We start from the raw sequence: 24,178 nt of genomic DNA on the forward strand, positions 1-24,178 counted from the left end.
CATGATGCTGTAATTGATGATAAAAGAAATGTGGTTTGGCATTGTCATGTTGGAAAATGCAAGGTCTTCCCTGAAAGAGACGTCATCTGGATGGGAGCATATGTTGCTCTAGAACCTGGATATACCTTTCAGCATTGATGGTGTCTTTCCAGATGTGTAAGCTGCCCATGCCACATGCACTAATGCAACCCCATACCATCAGAAATGCAGGCTTCTGAACTGAGCGCTGATAACAACTTGGGTCATCCTTCTTCTCTTTAGTCCGAATGACACTGCATCCCTGATTTCCATAAAGAACTTCAAATTTTGATTCGTCTGACCACAGAACAGTTTTCCACTTTGCCACAGTCCATTTTAAATGAGCCTTGGCCCAGAGAAGACGTCTGCACTTCTGGATCACGTTTAGATACGGCTTCTTCTTTGAATTATAGAGTTTTAGCTGGTAACGGCGGATGGCACGGTGAACTGTGTTCACAGATAATGTTCTCTGGAAATATTCCTGAGCCCATTTTGTGATTTCCAATCCAGAAGCATGCCTGTATGTGACGCAGTGCCGTCTAAGGGCCTGAAAATCACAGGCACCCACTATGGTTTTCCGGCCTTGACCATTATGCACAGAGATTCTTCCAGATTCTCTGAATCTTTTGATGATATTATGCACTGTAGATGATGATATGTTCAAACTCTTTGCAATTTTACACTGTCGAACTCCTTTCTGATATTGCTCCACTATTTGTCGGTGCAAAATTAGGGGGATTGGTGATCCTCTTCCTATCTTTACTTCTGAGAGCCACTGCCACTCCAAGATGCTCTTTTTATACCCAGTCATGTTAATGACCTATTGCCAATTGACCTAATGAGTTGCAATTTAGTCCTCCAGCTGTTCCTTTTTTTGTACCTTTAACTTTTCCAGCCTCTTATTTTCCCGTCCCAACTTTTTTGAGATGTGTTGCTGTCATGAAATTTCAAATGAGCCAATATTTGGCATGAAATTTCAAAATGTCTCACTTTTGACATTTGATATGTTGTCTATGTTCTACTGTGAATACAATATCAGTTTTTGAGATTTGTAAATTATTGCATTCTGTTTTTATTTACAATTTGTACTTTGTCCCAACTTTTTTGGAATCGGGGTTGTACAAGGACAAATGTAAGAGAGTAGCTAAAAAAACCTAGGCAATGGTACACGATAAACAGTGATCAGGAACAAGGCTTAGAACTTACATACAAATTAATGAAGCAAGACTTTGCAGTTTGAGTCAGTGTGTGAGTGTCCTTATACAGAACAGGCACATGAAGAGTTCAGTACTCATGTGACATTGCCTGAGCTAGTGTGATATCCATAATCATAAAATATATTTGGTTCTTTTTCACCCTTCCTAACCACCAATCACCTGGATACCTCATTGTGTGTGTGAACATTCCAAGACAGTCCAACAAAGCCACAGCATGACCAGCAATGCAGTATTTGCACTACATTTCCTTTCTTCTTCTTCTTACACATCAGACCACATGTACACCAAATAAATCTATCTACTTAACAGCTTGTGACTATGCTCAGAGCTACAGGGAACTTGTCCTCCAAGGCTGGAGATAGACTTCTCTTCTCTTCTGTTCTCTTCTTTTCTGCCATGGTGAATATATTTTTTTCATGCATTTTGATCATCTATCCATTATCCATAACCACTTATCCTGTGCAGGGTTGCAGTCAAGCTGGAGCCTATCCCGGCTGACTATGGGCAAGAGGCAGGGTAGACCCTGGACAAGTCACCAGGTCATCACAAGGCTGACACATAGAGACAAACAACCATTCACAATCAGTCAATTTAGAGCCACCAATAAGCCTAACCTGCATATCTCTGGATTGTGGGGGAAACCAGAGCACCCAGAGGAAACCCACACAGGGGAACATGCAAACTCCACACATAAAGTCCCCCATCAGCCACTGGGCTCAAACCCAGAACCTTCTTGCTGCAATGCGACAGTGCTAAACACTACACCACCATGCCGCCTGGCCACAGGACACCAGTTGCTTGTAATCATAGGTTGATGTCAACTACCATCCACAAACTTCAGAATCTTCATGAAGTGCTCCTTGGAAAAGTAATCATTGGTATGAAGACTTTGTATAGTATTGCTGGGGGCTTCTGTAGGAGGGACCTATAGTATAGAAGGGGGCTTGTGGTGCTCCCAAACATACCCCTTTTTGACCATAGGGAATACATTTTTGAATCAGTTCCCTTCAGTATTCTTTGAACCTTGGTACCAGCTACCAAACCAGCCTACTTTTTCAACATTTTTGAGTAGAACCATTGTAATCAAGGATTTGTCATGAATGGAGGGCATCGCACAATCCACAATGGAAGAAAACAGTAGCAAACAACAATTCACACTCATGGTCAATTTAGAGCCAACAATTAACCTAACCTGAATGTATTTGGACTGTGGGGGAAACCCACACAGACACAGGGAGAACATGCAAACTCCACACAGAAAGGACCCCATCAGCCACTGGGCTTGAACCCAGAACCTTCTTGCTGTGAGGAAACAGTGCTAACCACTACACCACCATGCCACCCTAATTTTTTCCCAAATAAACGTATTTATCCCTAATGAGCAAGCCTGAGGCGATGGTAGCAAAGAAAAAACTCTTGAGCCCTCATGAGGAAGAAACCTTGAGAGGAACCTTGGGTGATAACAGACAGCGTTATTATTAATAACTCTCTTCTAAAAGTGTGTCCTTTATAGTCACAAAGGATAACTGTGTAACCAGGAAATTCATTATAGATTTAGCATGAAGTCTATTTTGTTGAAGTTATCAACTGTTCATTGATGGAGACATGAATGGAAGACTGTTCATGACAACTGCAGTCCTAAAGTTATCATGGCAGTTGTTGTCCTAAACCAACGTAACAATACTATAAGTGTCCAGAGCCATCTTCAAAGTGTATCGTTCGACTGTCCATATGGGGCCATCCTTCAGAGGAGTGATGTGATGAGACTCTAGCCAGATGTGTGATTAACCAAGCCATGTTGCAAGACACGTTCAAACAGTCGGTGTCCGAATCCGTTGGAAGCTGAAAACAGGCACCAGATATGGATGTGCTCACTGTCTTGTGTGGATGGTCCCTGGGAATACCTATGTTGAGACAACAGGTACTCAGTGGCATAGATTAGCAAGCTTAAGAAGGCTAAGGAATGACAAGCATTCTTTTATGTTAGCCTTTATTTAGAACTGGGGTGGGTCAGGCCAAAATGCCAGAGATATTTTCATCTCATCTCATCTCATTATCTTTAGCTGCTTTATCCTGTTCTACAGGGTCACAGGCAAGCTGGAGCCTATCCCAGCTGATTACGGGCGAAAGGCGGGGTACACCCTGGACAAGTCGCCAGGTCATCACAGGGCTGACACATAGACACAGACAACCATTCACACTCACACCTACGGTCAATTTAGAGTCACCAGTTAACCTAACCTGCATGTCTTTGGACTGTGGGGGAAACCGGAGCACCCGGAGGAAACCCACGTGGACACGGGGAGAACATGCAAACTCCGCATAGAAAGGCCCTCGCCGGCCACGGGGCTCGAACCCAGACCTTCTTGCTGTGAGGCGACAGCGCTAACCACTACACCACCGTGCCGCCCCAGAGATATTTTGTATTGGAAAATTTACTAAGCTACTAGTTGGTTTCTGCTTTTGTTTTCCCCCAGCCACTCCCTCCACTGTCTTCAGAAAACAACTTTATTCCTTTAGTTTCATGTGCAAATCTATTAGTGAAGCTGCTCTGAACCTGCCCACCCTCCTACCCAAATACTGTGACAATACATGGGCAGACAAACAAACAACCAGACTAACCTGAAGAGACATAACAAGGCCAAGTAGACAAACAGATAGATTGAGAAATAGATGATATGGGAAGCCATGATGAGACATGAAGAGAATCAAACTTATAATGGGTGGTAAGAAAGTTAAAGTGGATGTATATGTGCTGATGTCGGAGGTATACTTTCAGAGAGTAAGATGATGAAAAGTGGAAAATAAGGTTTTGATGAGGGTTTATTGTGTGTGTGTGTGTGTTTTGGAGGGATTAGTTAACAGGCAAGTCAAATGAAATGATAAAAGTATCCCAAACCTTTTCAAAGTGTGAGGGTTGGTGCTGAATCTAATTTGTTCCATGTGGATGTATTCTTTGAGGAGGTTAATGATGATGTAATGTTTAATGTACCTATTTCTCATTTTCCAGTTTAGGAGGACAGCTTTATTGGCAATAGTTAAGGCAATGAGTATAGGGTTTGAATTTTGGATTGGTGGATTTATTGTTGAAAGATCTCCAAGAAGACAGAGGGATGAAGATACAGGAATGCTACCACTCATAATAAGATAAATTCTGCTAATGACTTCTTGCCAGAAAAGTTGAGTTGGTGGAGTGGAGATAATTACTGTATCTGGGGTGTTTAATGTACAATAAGAGCACGTGTCGGAGTCTATGAGTCCCATCTTATACATCTTGTCCTGGGTGATGTGCTCTGTAGATTACCTTTAACTGTATTGGTTGAAGGTTAGTATTGTTAGTCATTGTGAAGGTGTTCCTGCAGATTTCAGTCCAGAATTTGTCATCAGGACTAAAAGATAAGTCTTTTCCCAGGCTTTGATTGGGATGGAAATTGTTAAGTCTACTGTGGATATTAGTTTATAAAATTTTGGAAAAATTTTCTTTTGGTTGACTATTCTGTTAATTTATTCTACCAGTAGGAATGGGAGTAAACCTTTGTCCAAAAATACAACACCTGGAAAGAACAATTTTGACAGTACCTCCAAATAAAGTCTGTTCTGAAAGCTAAAATCAGCAAATCAAATGATTTTTCGCATTTTTGGACGAAATGTTGAAAAGTGATTAAATTGTTCTGGTGGAAAAGGTGGTGAAGGTGTGTGATCCCATTTTGTTTCCATGTATTAAATATAAGTGGGTTTTTGTTGAGTATAAAATTAAGGTTGTTCCATATTGCTGTGTATTCACATAGTTTCATCATAGAGTTGAAGATTTTCTTGATTTTCTGCCAGGCTGTCAGAGTTGTTGAAATTACAGAATTATTAAAGCAATTATGATGTTTTACAGTGTCTTGCAAAAGTATTCATCCCCCTTCATGTTTGTCCTGTTTTGTTGCATTACAAGCTGGAATTACAATGGATTTTTGGAGGGTTAGTGCCATTTGATTTACACAACCTGTCTACCACTTTAAAGGTGCAAATTGTTGTTTTATTGTGACACAAACAATAATTAAGATGAAAAAAAAACAGAAATCTGGAGTGTGCATACTGTAGGTATTCACCACCTTTCACATGAAGCCCCTAAATAAGAGCTGGTCCAATCAATTCACTTCATAAGTCACATAATTAGTTGATTAAGATCCACCTGTGTCCAATCAAGGTGTCACATGATTTGTCACGTGATGTCTGTATAAATCAACCTGTTCTGGAAGGACCCTGACTCTGCAACACTACTAAGCAAGCAACATGACAACCAAGGAGCCTCCAAACAGGTCAGAGACAAAGTTGTGAAGAAGTATAGATCAGGGTTGGGATATAAAAAGTATCCCAAACTCTGAATATCCCACGGAGCACCATTAAATCCATTATAACAAAATGGAAAGGATATGGCACCACTACAAACCTGGCAAGAGAAGGCCGCCCACCAAAATTCACAGACCGGGCAAGGAGGGCATTAATCAGAGATGCAACAAAGACACGAAAGATAACACTGAAGGAGCTACAAAGATCCACAGCGGAGATGGGAATATCTGTCCACAGGACCACTTCAAGCCATACACTCCACAGATTGGGGCTTTATGGAAGAGTGGCCAGAAAAAGAGTCATTGTTGAAGAAAACACATTTGGAGTTTGCCCAGCAGCAGGTGGCAGACTCCCCAAACACATGGAAGAAGATTCTCTGGTCAAATGAGACTAAAAATGATCTTTTTGACCATCATGGAAAATGCCATGTGTGGTGCAAACCCATCACCCTGAGAACACCATTCCTACAGTGAAACATGGTGGTGGCAGCATCATGCTGTGGAGATATTTTTCATCTGCAGGGACAGAAAAGCTGGTCAGGACTGAAGGAAAGATGGATGGCACTAAATACAGGGCAATTCTGGAGGAAAACCTGTTTGAGTCAGCCACAGGTTTGAGACTAGGACGAAGGTGTACGTTCAAGCAGGGCACTGACCTTAAACATACTGCTAATGCTACACTGGAATGGTTTAAAGGGAAACATTTAAATGTCTTGGAATGGCCTAGTCAAAGCCCAGACCTCATTCAACTGAGAATTTATGGCATAACTTGAAGATTGCTGTACACCAATGCAGCCCATCTAGCTTGAGGGAGTTGGAGCAGTTTTTGCCAGATTTTCTGGCAAAAATCCCAGTGGCTAGACATGCTAAGCTAATAGATACATACCCCAAGAGACTTGCAGCTGTAATTGCAGCAGAAGGTGGCTCTACAAAGTATTGACTTTGGGGGGTGAATACCTATGCACACTTCAGATTTATGTTTTTTCATCTTAATTATTGTTTGTGTCACAATAAAACAACAATTTGCACCTTTAAAGTTGTAGGCATGTTGTGTAAATCAAATGGTGTTCACCGCCAAAAAAATCAATCTTAATTCCATTTTGTAATGTGACAAAACAGGACAAACACCAAGGGAGATGAATACTTTTGCAAGACACTGTATATTGGCATTGAGAAGCGGTAGATTGGATATTGAGATTTCTTTACATTCTTTTTGGAACCAAGAGTTGTTCTGTTGGTTTAGATTAATCCAGTTGGTGATATACTGTTGATTTGCCAGATCATAATTTTAGAAGTTTGGAGCTTCTAATTCTCCTTGAGTTTTGTATTTCTGTAATGTCATCAATTTGATTCAGAGTACTTTATTTTTCCAGTAAAATGTGCTTGTTATGGAGTTTAGTGAATTAAACCATTTGGTGGTGGGCTGGATCAGAATCAATGTGAAAAGATAATACATTTTTGGCAATATAATCATTTTTATGGTTGCTATTCTGACAATTATTGATAAGTTTAAGTTTATCCAGCAGTTCATGTCATCTTCTATTATTAATGGAATGAAATTCAGTTGGAGCAAGTCTGACATTCTGGTGAAAATGTTTATGCCCAGATACTTAATATTACCAAAGAGGATGGAGAGAGGTGGGCTTTGTGCTGCAGTATTCCAATCATCACCATATATGGGTAGAATTGTCGATTTTGTCCAATTTATAGCAGAGTCGGAAAGTTTGGAGAATTAATTGATGAATGATAAAGAGGCTCAATGGCCTCTTGTAGAGAGTTTGATGGTTCTTGCAAATAAAGTAAGATACCATTTGCATAAAGGCTTATCTTGTGGTGCGTGTTAAGGGTTTGGATTCCTTTGATGTTGTTGTTGTTTTGATGTATTGCAGCAGTGAGAGGTTCAGTGAACAGGGCAATAAGCATTGGGGAGATTGGGTGTCCTTAGCTGGCTCCCCTGTGCAGTGTGAAACTCTGTGATGTTAAGCCATTAGGAACAGCTGATGCCATTGGACTGTACAGTATTCATATCCACTGAATAAACGATTCTCCGGAACCAAATGTGCATAATGTTTCAAATAAAAATGTCCAATTTACTCTTTCAGATGCCTTTTCTTTGATGCATTAATTAGATTAAACAATCTGCACGTTATTTGATGAGTGCCTACCTTTGATGGACTGTGAGTTGGCCTAATGGTTAGCATGTCCGCCTCTTGACTGGGAGATTGCGAGTTCTACTCATGTTTGGGTCATGCCAAAGACCATTATAAAAATGGTGCCTACTACTGTCTGGCAATACAGATGCGAGTGTGGAAGTCAAACTCTCATGGTTACCAGAGGACTAGCCCCACACTGTAACCCTAGCTGTATAGGCAAGAGGCTGAGGGCTATCGAAATGGAGATCAACACCACACCCATATGCCTTAAAGAGTTGGTTAGTACTGGGACAGGAGACTGGTTGGGAAGACCAGATTCTGGCATGAGAGGGACCTTTGCTTTTTGACTCTGACTACCTTTGATGAAGCCATTTTGGTCTGAATGGATTAGTGATGGGGTTACAGTTTTGATTTAGGAAGCTAGTGCTTTACTGATAATTTTGAGATCTGTATGCCATTGAAAGGGAGGGTAACTGGAGCAGAGAGTTGGGTCTTTATCAGGTTTCAGTAGTACTGAGATGAGGGCTCCAGTAAGGTTGCGTGGTGGAATTGTTGAATTATGTTTACTGTTGAGTACCATTCTAAAAAACAGTGGTGAGATTGTATTCCAAATATGTTTAAAGAACTCAGGAAAGCCGTCAAGTCCTGGAGCGTTATTGTTTGGCATTTTACTGAGTGCTGTATGGAGTTTAAGTTTCCTGAATGGTGTGTCGAATTAATTTGCTTGTTCCTTAAGTCAGGGTAGTTCTATATTACTGCGGAAATAATTAATATCTATTGAATTAGGTTATTTGTCAGGGGTGTGTAATTTACTGTAAACCTCTCAGAATGCATCATTTATTTCTTTGGATGACTCGGACTTCCCTGCCAAGTCCTTTATGACTGGTAAATTAATTTTTATTATTTTGTTTGAGTTGGTTTGCAAGATATTTTCCTGATTTTTAAAAAAAAATTATATTAAAAATGATCATGTCTGAGTCTTTGTATCAGGAATTGGGTAGCTGGCTACTGCTAACTGACAGTGATCTAAACTCCAGGTCCCTTGTTGGCTCCCAAGATCTCTGGTCCCAGGGTCTTGCCAATATCAGACCCCAATAAGGTTGTTGCTATAACCCAAAAAGTTCTTCTTTCTTGCCAGCCACACCATCACCCCAATGTTTGGCAGACATTATTGACCTTACTAGGTGCCTTGTTACTACTGATCACTTCAGTAAAAAGTGTGGATGATGCCTACAGGCTACATGCCCTGATGATAACCTTGCCACCTTGCCAGATGGCTATTTGTGGCCAGATGGCTCTGTAGTAAACTTGTGGCTGAACCTAGGTCATCTACCCAAAGACATATCCCCCAATTTTTTAATTATTTGACTGACCTTTGTTTAGAGTGGTACGGTGGTGCAGTGGTTAGCACTGTCGCCTCACAGCAAGAAGGTTCCAGGTTAGAACCTCATGGCCCAAGGGGACCTTTCTTTGTGGAGTTTGCATGTTCTCCCCGTGTCTGCATGGATTTCCTCAGGGTGCTCCGGTTTCCCCCACAGTTCAAAGATGTGCAGATTAGGTAAAACACCCAGCCACTGGGGTTGCACAAGCCAGTGTATATTTAGTGCTGGTCCCAAGCCTGGATAAACTGGGGAGGGTTGTGTCAGGAAGGGCATTCAGTGTAAAAACTATGTCAAATCAAATATGCAGAACAGAGCCACTGTGGCGCCCCCTAATGGGAGCAGCTGAAAGAAGAAACCAAAAGAACCTTTGTTGTCCCAAATGAGGACTTCTAGTACTATTTAGACCTAATGATATCCATATGATCCTCAAACCAATGCTCATGTGTAATGGAGGAAAAACAGAGTATGGCCTATAGGTAGACTATTTTTCTGGCCTCAACAGGGACATGTCTACAAGTAGTGTGTCCTATTTGTGGAAAATACTTAGACTCCAATAAGCTTGAATTCCTGCTACCTGGGCATGACTGTGCACTGAGCACTGGCCAAGTTCTACAAGTTTATCATTATAGTTCCAAGTGCTCTGCCAGTGGTAGATGATTACAGCAGCTTGTGAACTTCCCTCAGGGGTGGGTCAGTGGGTTGGTCGGTGGGTCGGTCAGTCCATGGGTTGGTGGGTCAGTCAAACTCCCTTCTTGAAAGTTCTAAGTCTATTTAACTACCAGAGTTCCTTGTCCTTCAGAACCACGACCAACCAAGCAAGAAATTGAAGATAAGGTTCCAGGGAAATATAGCTGTATGACAGTTGTACTTATTGTAATGACTGTATCATATTTTACTTGTTGTTTGAATGTCTCATTATGAATACATATTAATGGTTTTTACTGGTCAATTCCAGTGGTTATCTGGGGTCTACTGAACCACAGTTAGATTCATAACTGTGGTTATACATTCATAACATTATTTGGTCACATGTACACTCAAGCATGCTGAAGCAGTGAACATACACATGCACACACATATACCCAGAGCAGTGGGCAGCTGTGCTACAGCACCCGGGGAGCAGTTGGGGGTTCAGTGCCTTGCTCAAGGGCACTTCAGCCATGATACAGAGGGAGGGGAAAGTGTTGTTCATTCACTCATCTCCTCTCACATTTTTCCTGCTGGTTCCAGGAATCAAACCACCAACCTTTTGGGCCCAAGTCTGCTTCTCTAATCTTCAGGCCATGGCTGCCCCCATTATGCCCTTTTATTGAACAGGTTACTGACTTAAGTGAAATTGTAGCGCCACTATGGATAGCATAGACAGATGCTGCATTACAGGCTGTGTGTCACACTCCTGGGCTCACCTAACACTCTTGACTCCACTTCCCACAGTCCCACTCACACACTTGACACTACCACGTGTACTCCATCAGCCAACCTGGAGCCACTTCCAAGGAGTGGCTCCCCTGAGTTCTAATTGTCATCACCTGTACCTTTTTGTTTATGTCTGTATTTATACCCCTCTGTTTATTTTGTTCATTCCACAGTATTGCCTCCACATTTCCATGAGCCTACTGAGTGTTTATATTTCTGATTGCGTTTCCGTGTATGATCCTTTTTGCCTCCCGGTTTCTTCCTGTTTTGCCTAGCCCTTGTGTTTATCTGCTCGTTTCTCTTGCTTCCTGGTTTCTCGATCTTCGCCTGTTTCTTGACTCCGATTTGCTTAGCCTTTGTGTTTATCTTACCTGTGTTTTCCTGATTTACGGTTCTTGGACTATTGCCCGTTTCATGACCCCGATTTGTCTAGCCCTCACTACTTTGTTGGATTTCCCGGTATTGACCTGGCCTGATTATTGTACATTGTCTTCTCTCACTGTGTCTATTAAAACCTTGAGTTTATTCTTAATCCGTGAGTGTCTGGTTTGTCACAGCCACGTTACACTGTGTTTCGACTTCCTGGCAGTGTATACAAGCCAACACAGGCATTTGCACAGTCATGATTACTGATCATTACTACAGTAAATGTCATTGTGACATTTGCCTACTTCTGGAAATGCAAATACATTTTACAATATTTGAATGCTCTAAGGGGTGTGGCGCAGTGATTAGTATTGCTGCTTTACAGCTCTGTAGTCCCAGGTTTGGGAACAGATTTTTTGTCCATGTTTTTCCTGTGCCCGTGTGGGTTTTCTCTGGATTCTCCACTTTCCTCCCACCTCCCAAAAACTTGCCAGTAGGTGGATTGGCTATGATAAATTGCCCCTAGGTGTGAATGTGTACATTTATGGTGCTCTGCAATAGACTTGTGTCCCATCCAGGGTGTATTCCCTAGTGTTCACGTCTAGTTTTCCTGGGCTAGGTTCTGGATCCAGAGCAAATCATGACAAGGATAAAACAGTGACTGAAAGTGAGTCAGTGAGGGAATGAGAATGAATACCCTCGGGACAGTCATTTTTAACTTTATTAAAGATATTCCACCATTCTGTACATTCTAATTTCATCAATACCTTATAAGCACACAAAGAAAAACAGAAGCACACTTTAACCCTCAGATATATAATGTATAAGAAGGCAGCATGACAAGCAGGTCTACCTGCACTGCTGCTTGTTGTTTTGCGGTTTGTTTCAGAGCATAAATGTCCACCCATCCATTATCCATAACCACTTATCCTGTGTAGGGTCACAGGCAAGCTGGAGCCTATCCCAACTGACTATGGGCGAGAGGTGGGGTACACCCTGGACAAGGGCTGACACATAGAGACAAACAACCATTCACACTCACAGTCAATTTAGAGCCACCAATTAGCCTAACCTGCATGTCTTTGGGGGAAACCAGAGCACCCAGAGGAAACCCACACAGACACGGGGAGAACATGCAAACTCCACACAGAAAGGCCCCCGTCGGCCACTGGGCACAAACCCAGAACCTTCTTGCTGTGAGGCGACAGCACTAACCACTGTGCCACCAAACATAAATGTTGCAGAGGTAACTGATCTTGATTTTTTTTTTAAAGTCCTGTATTTGGACTGGAAAACTATTTTTGATGACTTATCAGGATAACTGGCAAATGAACAGATCCCAACTCCTAGAGAGATTCTGTGATGTTCAAAGCCAGAATATTGGCATTAAATGAGACAGTTCTGATGTGTTTAGAGATTTCGAGTACACCATGCTTTAGAGTAAATGCTTCACCCCGGCAATTTAACTGCTATAGATTTTACTGTTTATACCTTAGAAATTTCCCATCAAGATTATAATTACATAGATAGCAAGTGAGCTATTCATCAAATGTGAATTAAAAGTTTGTGATCAAATACTAAGAAGAGAAAGATATGAAGGCTGGAGTGTTGGTATGTTAGCACCAAAACCTCATCTCATTATCTCTAGCCGCTTTATCCTGTTCTACAGGGTCACAGGCAAGCTGGAGTCTATCCCAGCTGACTACAGGCAAAAGGTGGGGTACACCCTGGACAAGTCGCCAGGTCATCACAGGGCTGACATATACAACCATTCACTTTAGAGTCACCAATTAACCTAACCTGCATGTCTTTGGATTGTGGGGGAAATTGGAGCATCCAGAGGAAACCCACATGGACAACATGCAAACCCCGCACAGAAAGACCCTCGTTGGCCATGGGGCTTGAACCCAGACCTCCTTGCTGTGAGGCAACAGCACTAACCACTACACCACCATGCCAGCCCTATTTCTAATGATGTAAAATAAATGAAAACATTGCCATTAGCTTTTGTTTGTCACGTCTTTCGATGAAAGTATTGTTCATGTTAAGGCCACAACCTGGTGCAAATAAATGTGAGGAAACATTTTTTGAATAACCAAATGACTGCTGAAAGGGTGGTTAGCTTACAAGTCTTTTCCATCTTCCTTTATGGACTGGAAACTTGTGACAGCAGAGCAGAATGAGAATATATTTGCAATAAACAAAACATTCAGAGCTAAATTCATTTAGTTATTGCATGCAAGTTACTATGTACAGTACCTCCACTGATTGAATTTTGTTTGATAACAGTGCCCCTAGATGGCAGCACATCCTAGTGTTTATCCCTGCACTGAAACAAACCCAGTTTTCAATCACACTTAGTTGTATCTCTTTTGCGATTAATTCACCTTTATATGAGACAAAGTATTAAGAAATTACACTCAAGTGAAAGTATAGATGTGTCAAAATCGATAAACGTTGCTACTTTTAAATGTTTTCAAGTTTTTAACTGATAAAATTTACAACTGTTTCCAAAACGTTCGGACACTGTGTAAAATGTAAATCATGTAAACCCTATATTCAACTGAAAATAGTACAAAGACAATATATCAAATTGAAACTAAGAATTAAAAAAAAAATATATATATATATATAGTCCTAATATAGTCCTAATCATGAAGGACCTCCAGAAGGGACCCATCCCATCCAACTACCGGCCAATTACCTGTCTCTGCACAACATGGAAGGCCCTGTCAGGCATCATTGCGGCAAAAATGAGTAAGCATGTGGCTCAATACATGAGCGAGGCACAGAAAGGAATTGGCAGTAACACCAGAGGAGCCAAGCACCAGCTACTGGTCGATAGAACAGTTGCCCGAGACTGTAAGAAGAGACAGACCAACCTGTGCACTGCCTGGATTGACTACAAGAAAGCCTACGACTCAATGCCACACACATGGATACTGGAATGTCTGGAACTGTATAAGATCAACAGGAACCTAAGGACCTTCATCCAGAACTCAATGGAAATGTGGAAGACAACCCTAGAGGCCAACTCAAAACCCACTGCCCAAGTCAACATCAAGTGCGGCATATACCAAGGAGATGCGCTATCACCACTGCTGTTCTGCATAGGCCTGAACCCCCTCAGTCAGATCATCATGAAGAGCGGCTATGGGTACCGATTCTGTAGTGGGGCAACAATCAGCCACCTGCTCTACATGGATGACATCAAGCTGTATGCCAGGAACGAGCGAGAAATAGACTCGCTGATCCACACCACCCGGATCTACAGCGATGACATAGGGATGTCATTCGGATTGGACAAGTGTGGCCGGATGGTCTCAAAGAGAGGCAAGATGATCTGGACTGAGGGGATTGACCTACCAGAGGGCAACATAGGTGATATCCAAGACAGCTACAAGTACCTTGGCATCCCACAGGCGAATGGAAACCATGAAGAAGCCACAAGGAAGTCAACCACAGCCAAATACCTCCAGAGAGTAAGGCAGGTCCTGAAAAGTCAGCTGAATGGTAAGAACAAGGTCCGAGCCATCAACATGTACGCACTACCAGTCATCAGATACCCCGCTGGTATCATAAACTGGCCAAAGGAGGAGATAGAAGCCACAGATATCAAGACTAGAAAGCTCCTCACCATGCATGGAGGGTTCCACCCCAAATCCAGCACCCTGAGACTATACACTAAGCGGAAAGAGGGAGGCCGAGGGCTAGTGAGCATCAAGACCACGGTCCAGGATGAAACATCGAAAATCCGAGAATACATCAGAAAGATGGCCCCAAAGGATGAACTGCTAAGTGAATGTCTCAGGCAGCAGAACCCTGATGAGAGTGCAGAGGAGGAGGAGGAACAGACAACCTGGAGAGACAAACCCCTACATGGCATGTACCACCGTCAGATAGAGGAAGTGGCTGATATCAAGAAATCCTACCAGTGGCTGGATAATGCAGGACTGACAGACAGCACAGAGGCACTAATCATGGCAGCACAAGAACAGGCCATAAGCACAAGAGCCATAGAGGCCAGGATCTACCAGAGTAGATCAGACCCAAGATGCAGACTGTGCAAAGAAGCCCCTGAAACAGTCCAGCACATAGTAGCAGGGTGTAAGATGCTAGCTGGATCAGCGTACATGGAGAGGCACAACCAAGTGGCTGGGATAGTATACAGGAACATCTGCAACCAGTATGGAATAGAAGTACCCAAGTCCCAATGGGCCATACCACAGAAGGTGGCTGAGAACAACAGGGCCAAGGTTCTGTGGGACTTCAGCTTCCAGACTGACAAACAGATCCTGGCTAACCAACCGGACATAGTGGTGGTGGACAAAGAGCAGAAGAGGGTGGTGGTGATAGATGTGGCGATCCCAGCTGACGCCAACATCAGGAAGAAGGAACATGAGAAACTTGAGAAGTATCAAGGGTTGAAAGAGCAGCTGGAACGGATGTGGAAGGTCAAGGGTTGTGTGGTCCCCGTGGTAGTGGGGGCACTTGGGGCAGTAACCCCCAAACTGGGAGAGTGGCTCCAGCAAATCCCAGGAACAACATCTGAAGCCTCAGTCCAGAAGAGCGCAGTCCTAGGAACATCGAAGATACTGCGCAGAACCCTCAAAGTCCCAGGCCTCTGGTAGAGGACCCGAGTTTGAGGATGACATGGATACCACCACCATCACCACCACCCCCACCCCCCCACCCCCGCCAGGGGTGAGAAGGAGATTTTTTTTTTTATATGCTCATTTTGAATTTGATGCAAGCAACATGTTTCAAAAATGTTGGGACAGGAGCATGTTTACCACTGTGCTGCATCACCTTTACTTTTAACAACACGATAAGTATTTGGGAACTGAGGAGACCTTTTGCTGTAGTTTTGAAAGTGAAATGCTGTCCCGTTCTTGCCTGATATACAGTTTCAGCTACTGACCAGTTGTATTTTGCGCTTCATAATGCGCCACATGTTTTCAAGAGGAGAGACAGGAAGACAGGTCTAGACTGGAGGCAGGCCAGTTTAGCACCTGGACTCTTTTATTATGCCAGTTTGCCTGAAAACATAATTTTGTGAGTTTGATATATTCACAATTAGCTAGAATTTGACTTGCTGCTGAGTCGATTACATTAGTTACTAGAAACAATGCAATTCTGAATTTGCATTAGCAAAGAATACACGTGTATTTTTGTTGGATACATGTAGCCAGTATTTTTTCTTCTTCTTAATTTTAGCAAATTAGCAAAACACAAAACTTACCTCAACATGTTTTTGTTTTTTTTCAGGTGAGATGGAGATCATGGTCTCAGTTTACTCCTGCATATTGAAACATTTTCCTGACATAAGGCCAGAGGTGGTCATTGTCAGTGTGGCGTTGGGGCAGAAAAGCAAGTATTTGACTAAATTTAACCTTAAGCAGAAGAGCAATTACTGACGACGCCACCAGGGGACTTTCACCCCAGGAATATTAACCAGAAAACACTTCACAATGTTGACACGCAAGGTTCGTTTGACTAAAGACACCAGAGACCAAAGTTATGAAAATACAAAAAGGTTATTTTATTACAATGTTTACAAAAATAAAAGCTCTTTCCTTTACTTCACAAACAATCACTTTCATTCACACTCACAATCCAAAGGTTTTACTGACGTATGTGGGGCAAGGGTAAGGAAGAAATCAATATTAACAGAGCTGAGGCCTACCAGCAGGGGGCAAGATACCAGGAGACGGAGGAGGGATCCAAGAAGACACACCATGCAAGCACACGTGTCACACTCGCTATAAACCAAATCGAAATAAATCAAAATAAATCAAAAACACAGCAAAAGGAAAAATTCCACACAAGCACACGTAAACACACACACACGGAAAATGGGGGAACTATGTGGACCACTGATGATCCACAGCTTGCAACAGCCTCCCACCAGTACTGGCATACAACTGGCAACAAGAGGCTACTTGCCACAAAAAAAAAAGGGTTAACAAACGTGGTTGCTAGCTACACACAAATTCACATAAAATAAGCTCTCAGGAACGTTAAACCAACTAAATGAATAAGAAATAAAGAAAAAAAAAGCATTAACATAAATCAGGCCCAATAAGATAGCCCACTGGCTATCCACAGCTATAGAAAAAGGGCCTCCTGCCAGCAGGTAGAACCTGAGCAGGGCTAAAGCAAATAAACAAAAATACCCAATTTAACAGAAAAGAAAATATCCCTCACACCACACTCCAAACACACATACACGCACACTAATTCTAGATGATCAGACACACAAACAATCACACACACACACACACACACACACACACACACACACACAAACAAAAGTTAAAACTAGTGTTAAAATGCTGTGGTGGCTTCACAGCCCTCCTCATGCAGGCAGCTGCACCAATCAGAGAAAGCAGCACTCGGCAGAAACGCGTTGGCAAGAACAGCAGCAAACCCGAACCAAAACCGGCAACACCAAGCGATCCAAAACTTCTCGCCTAATCCCAGCGAGGCTCACAGAATTCCATAGGTCATCTGCACTTAGTAACAGACGCCAAGAGAACGTTCGGGGATCACCGCACACAAAATGCACAGCAGTCACCGGCAGACAAGAAATCACATCGCAGAAAGATGCACTGCTGATAAGAAGTGGACAACGCCAAATGGTGGGAGCATGGCCACAGGTAAACAGGAAGAAGTGTGACAGGAAACAGCAAGGGGGGGGACAGGTCATCACGCCTCCAGAATTCAAAATCACTCTACCATAAATAGGCTGGCGACGCACACCACTGGTTGAGGCTGCCCCAATTGCTAAGGAGCACTTAACTCCGTGCATCTCGCCACAATCTGCCCCCAGCTTTTCGATTGGCGCCCCGACGATGCACTGGCCAGCGGTCACATTAAAGTTCTCAGGCTGATGGTCATCTCCATCTGATCCCGTCACCAGGCCACTGGAACACACAGCCCTCTGGCTAACTGCCTGAGGTAGATGGTGAATATTAGAATGTTTACCCTCTGTGGACCGGCTACTCCGACGTAGGGCCGTCTTGCTAACCACTGGCTCAGGGATGTCCGCTAGGCCCAGGTTCTCCACCCCTGGGACTGCAGCCATATGATCAGTATGGCCATCGGTACTAGAAATTGGCGGAGTGGAGCCTACTGGGTTTTCAATACTGGCCGTGGTCGACCCCCGTTCAGTGGGTGATGTTGAATCAGCAGGCCCACTTTGTGGGTCCATACACCCAAGGGCACCCACCGGTGCCTCTGCTAAAGGTGGCACTGGTACGAGGGGCAAAAGGGCCAGGTCAGCATCTAATTCGTCCTCCAGTCTGGCAATGGCCTCTACCCCCAGCGGGCTAGAAATTGGGGGGCCTGCTTGGGCCTGGCCACCCAGACGGGCTTTAAGATAACACCGATGCACTTGTCGGGTTTTACTCCGGTCAGCCACTAGAACAATAGTGTACACAGCCCCATTGGCTGGGGGGGGGGCTCTGATGACTTCGTACACCTCAGAACTCCACCGATCTTGGATTTTGTGGCAGCCCCTCGTACTATGGTCACGGAAGTAGACTAATTGGCCCACCCCCAGTGGCACATCGTTCACCTGACTGTCGTGAGCTTCTTTCCGCTTGGCGGCTGCTGCTCGAAGGCAATCTTTAGAGCCCTGGAAAGCAATTTGCAGCCTGGCATGATGTTCCTCAATCCAGTTATGCACCGTCCCTTCAACAGGGTTGGGCACCATTCCTAGCAAGAAGTCGAGTGGCAGGCGTGGTTCCTTACCAAACAACAAAAAGTAAGGAGACTCACCGGTAGCTGAGTGCGGGGTGGTGTTGTAGCAAAAGAGCAATTGGGGCAGGCACGCAACCCAATCTCTTTTGCGGGACACAGGAAGAGTACGAAGAAGATTATGTAAGGTGCAATTAAATCACTCGCACTGGCCGTTGCCAGCGGGATGATACGGTGTGGTGCGAGATTTTTCAATCCTGTTGAGCTTACAAAGCTGTTGGATGAGAATTGCCTCAAAACAATGACCTTGGTCGGAGTGGATGCGAGCCGGAACGCCAAACTTGTAAAACCATTCATTAACAAGCACCCTTGCCACAGTGGACGCACGCTGGTCCTGAGTGGGGATAGCCAATGAATACTTGCTGAACACGTCAGTTATAACAAGGACATCTTCCACCCCAGACCAGGACAGCTCCAATGATGTAAAATCCACCGCCAATACCTCATTAGGCCTTGAGGCCAATAGGTGTCCCATAAAACTACGGGCTGGAGGCCTGGTGTCTTTAGCGACCTGGCAGCGCTCACACTCCAGACACCACTGTGCCACATCAGAAGACATACTAGGCCAATAGCACCGCTTACGTGCCAACTCCAGGGTGCGCTCCACCCCCTGGTGGCCATGCTCCTGATGTAGAGGAGTCAAAACATCAGATTTCAAACTAGCGGGAAGCAATACTTGAAAGTATTCTTCGGCACCATCTGGGCGAAACACCCTATGGTACATTACACCATCCCTATCCACCAGCCGATCCCACTGACACAACAGGGTCAGGGCGGATTTTGACATCTGCCTTCAGTCGTTAGACCCAGGCTTGACCCCTCGCCTCCAGTGCGGTACTACCTCCTGGAGGACTGGATCTTGCTCCTGGCAAGCGCGCAAGTGGGCGATGTTATTACCCGGCAAGGCTGTAACCACCGCTTGAACCACCGGGGTTACAGACTGCATCTGCTGCGCCTGCTGTAAGGAAGTAGGGAGAGCAGTGCCAAGGGCCTGATCCAGTAACACAGAAGGGTCAGGACTCTGCCTTGAGAGAGCGTCCGCATTGCGGTTCTGCCTGCCAGAGCGGTACCTGATCTCATAGTTGAAAGGGGCCATTTGGACAACCCAACGCTGCTCTAAGGCACCCAACTTCGCAGTCAACAGGTGACTCAGGGGATTGTTGTCCGTGAAGACAACACAGTGCTGGCCCAGAAGGTACTCCCTAAACTTCTCAGTCAAAGCCCACTTGAGCACTAAAAATTCCAGTTTCATCGAACTGTAGTTAGACATGTTGTGCTCAGTGGGCTTAAGACCCTGGCTGGCATACGCTATCGGGCGCACCTTCCCGCCCTGTTCTTGAGATAGAACCACACCTAGCCCACTGTAACTCATATCCACTTCTAGAATGAAGGGCAGGCTGAAGTCAGCATATGCGAGTACAGGGACGGTCGTCAACTTACCCTTCAATGACTCAAAACTCTGCTGGCACTCCTTGGACCACAGGGACAGGAGACTTTGACCTGAACTCCGTTTGGCTTTCATACCTCCCAGCACCGCCACTAGCTTGTGGAGGGGGGCCGCCAACTTAGCAAACCCCTCCACAAACTGGCGGTAATAGCTGGCAAAGCCCAAAAACGAACGCACCTCCGAGACAGTCTGGGGACGGGGCCAATTCACCACTGCCTCAATCTTCTTGGGGTCAGTTGCCACCCCCTGACTCGAGATGACGTGTCCCAGATAACTCACCTCTTGTTTAAAGAATGCACATTTGCTAAGTTTAGCCTTAAGGCCCTCCTGCTGTAAGCGACCCAGGACAAGCTCCAATCTTTCCAGATGTTCGGTAACGGAGGACGAAAACACCACAATGTCATCCAAGTACAACAACAGAGGGTCTCCGAAAATTATCTCCATTAACCTTTGAAATGTCACGGGGGCATTACAAAGGCCAAATGACATTCTCTGCCACTCAAAGAGGCCAAACGGTGTACAGAAGGCCATCTTAGCGCGGTCACCTTCTGCCACAGGGACCTGATGGTACCCGCTGGCTAAATCCAACGTTGAAAACCAGCGGGCTCCGGCCAGTGAGTCAAGGGACTCCTCGATACGAGGAAGGGGGAAGGCGTCTTTGCGGGTTCTGGCATTAAGTTGGCGGTAGTCACATCAGTATTGACACTGCAGCCTTGGGACTTATCCATATTCAAAAGGCACACAGATAATTATAGCATTAACTAGATTGTATATCATGAGAAGGTTATGGACAGTAATGAACTGGCACAATCCTTCATAATTTTTTTCGACATTAATGCACCTTCGATTTTGTATTAATGTTCCAGGTTTGAATTCAATAAAATATTTCCTCTAATGCCTATTGAAAAACTATGCACCACTCCTAAAGTTGATTCGGATATGACATGCCAAACAATATCTTATAGAACCAACATTACTGTGCTTGCATTTTGCCCTTGCATTCCCGCACAAATAGATGAATGATAAACTGGATTCAGGGATCTGCTGTGCATGACAGCAGATGGATTTGATTTCTTCTCAGACTCTCATTGGCTGTTTCTCATCTCTGTTCTTGCTACTTGTCATAGAGGTGCTCGCACTACAAGATTCATTGTCATGAATATCAAACAAGCTTGAATATCTCGGCGCATAAGCCACTGTTCAGTCCATGGAATGGCCTAATATTTGCCAGTTATTTTTGCAAACAAAGCTAACAGACTATCCTGTGTGGCTAAAGAATAGCTTATTGTGAATGTTATTCATAATGCATTTAATTATTTTTTGAACACTGGATTTAGCATATTGCTTTTGTTGCTGTTTAATAAAGGCAGTGAACCACTTGAGGACATGCATTTTATTTAGTTGTACTCTTAGTCCTTGACTGAGTAAACTAGAATGAGGATATATATGTTTTTGATAGAGACTACAAAGCACTTTTGTAATTCACTCTGGATAAGAGCATCTATTAATTACCAGAAATGTAATGATAAACATATGAGTACAGACAGAGGGGTAAGAGGAAATGACCATTTTAAAAGAATTGGCAGAGGCAACAGTGTCATTATTTTCAATCAGTGTTTTTTTAGCACCCTGCAGCAAACTCTGGTAGAATTTCTGTGAAATCTAAAATGTCAAGTGAATTGAAAGTCTTGTAAGTTATAATCAATTAATCAATATCCTTTATTTAACCAGGTAAAAGACTCACTGAGATTAAAATCTCTTTTCCAAGAGTGATCTGGCCAAGAGAGCAGCATAAACAATATTACAATAAAAATACAACCATACAAACAGACAAAATACACCTGGTGCAACATTACAGATGATTACAGATGAAATAGCATTCAGGTAAATGCCAGTAAAGCTCAAGGTCATTCTTCAACAATGACCTCTTTTAGTGACTGGATGCTGGATGGAGAGTGATGCTCAATTTGTCTCTTCAGAATTCCCCAAAGAAAATAATTTCTTTACACCACAAAGGTGAAGGCTACAAGAAGCTCAGCAAAGCTTTACTTATCAGTCAGAATACTGTAGCAAAAGTGGTACAAAAATTTAAGAAAGATGGAACTGCAACCATCTCACAGAGACATCCAGGTCTTCCACGGAAGTTAACACCTTGACAGGAGCGTCTTCTGATGAGAAGGGTTGAAGAAAATTGGCATGCAAGTTCACTGCAGTTATCTAAAGAAGTAGAAAGCCAAACTGGGCTGACTTTTTCCCATGACACAATATGGCGTACACTGCAGAGGAATGGCATGCATGGATGCCATCCATGAAAGAAGCCTCTCCTAAAACCCAGGCACAAAAAAGCCCACCTAGAGTTTGCCAGGGCCCGTGCTGACAAAGATGAAGACTACTGGGACTCTATACTCTGGAGTGATGAGACCAAGATAAATGTTTTTGGAACTGATGGCTTCAAAACTGTATGGCGTCACAAAGGTGAGGAATACAAAGAAAAATGCATGGTGCCTACAGTGAAACATGGTGGTGGCAGTGTCCTTATGTGGAGCTGCATGAGTGCTGCTGGTGTCGGGGAGCTGCATTTCATTGATGGCATCATGAATTCACAGATGTATTGTTCTATACTGAAAGAGAAGATGCTACCATCACTCCATACCCTTGGTCGTCGTGCACTTTTCTAACATGACAATGATCCTAAACACACATCTAAGGCCACTGTTGGATTTCTGAAGAAGAACAGGGTGAAAGTGATTCAGTGGCCAAGTACGTCTCCTGATCTGAACCCAATCGAACACCTATGGGGAATTCTGAAGAGACAAGTTGAGCATCACTCTCCATCCAGCATCCAGTCACTAAAAGAGGTCATTGTTGAAGAATGGAAAAAGATTAAGATTGCAAAATGTTGCCAACTTGTTCATTCCATGCCTAGAAGTCTTGGTGCTGTCATTAAAAATCATGGCGGCCATACAAAGTATTAGATGTAGTAATTTTTGTTGTGGGGTGTACTCATTTTTGCACCAACCTAATTAACATGAAAACCAAGGAGCACTCCAAACAGGTCAGAGATAAAGTTGTGAAGAAGTATAGATCAGGGTTGGGATATAAAAAGTATCCCAAACTCTGAATGTCCCACAGAGAACTATTAACTCCATTATAGCAAAATGGAAAGAATATGGCACCACTACGAACCTGATAAGAGAAGGCCACCCACCAAAACCCACAGACCAGGCAAGGAGGGCATTAATCAGAGATGCAACAAAGACACCAAAGATAACACTGAAGGAGCTGCAAAGATCCACAGTGGAGATGGGAATATCTGTCCATAGGACCGCTTTAAGCCATACATTCCACAGATTGGGGCTTTATGGAAGAGTGGCCAGAAAAAAAGTAATTGCTTAAGAAAACATGTTTCGAGTTTGCCCAGCAGCATGTGGCAGACTCTCCAAACACATGGAAGAAGATTCTCTGGTCAAATGAGACAAAAATTGATCTTTTTGACCATCATGGGAAATGCCACATGTGGCGTAAACCCAACACCCTGAGAACACTATTCCTACAGTGAAGCATGATGGTGGCAGCATCATGTTGTGGAGATATTTTTCATCTGCAGGGACAGGAAAGCTGGTCAGGACTGAAGGAAAGATGGATGGCACTAAATACAGGGCAATTCTGGAGGAAAACCTGTTTGAGTCGGCCAGAGGTTTGAGACTGGGACGAAGGTGTACATTCCAGTAGGACAATGACCTTAAACATACTGCTAAAGCTACGCTGGAATGGTTTAAAGGGAAACATTTAAATGTCTTGGAATGGCCTAGTCAAAGCCCAGCCCTCAATCCAATTGAGAATCTGTGGTATAACTTGAAGATTGCTGTACAATTACACAACCCATCTAACTTGAAGGAGTTGGAGCAGTTTTGCCTTGAGGAATGGGCAAAAATCCCAGTGGCTAGATGTGCTAAGCTAATAGAGACATACCCCAAGCGACTTGCGGCTGTATTTGCAGCAAAAGGTGGCCCTACAAAGTATTGACTGGGGGGGTGAATACCTATGCACACTCCAGATTTTTGTTTTTTCATCTTCGTTA

Source organism: Neoarius graeffei, chromosome 5 (genome assembly GCF_027579695.1).
Source record: "Neoarius graeffei isolate fNeoGra1 chromosome 5, fNeoGra1.pri, whole genome shotgun sequence".
Lineage (NCBI taxonomy): Eukaryota > Metazoa > Chordata > Actinopteri > Siluriformes > Ariidae > Neoarius > Neoarius graeffei.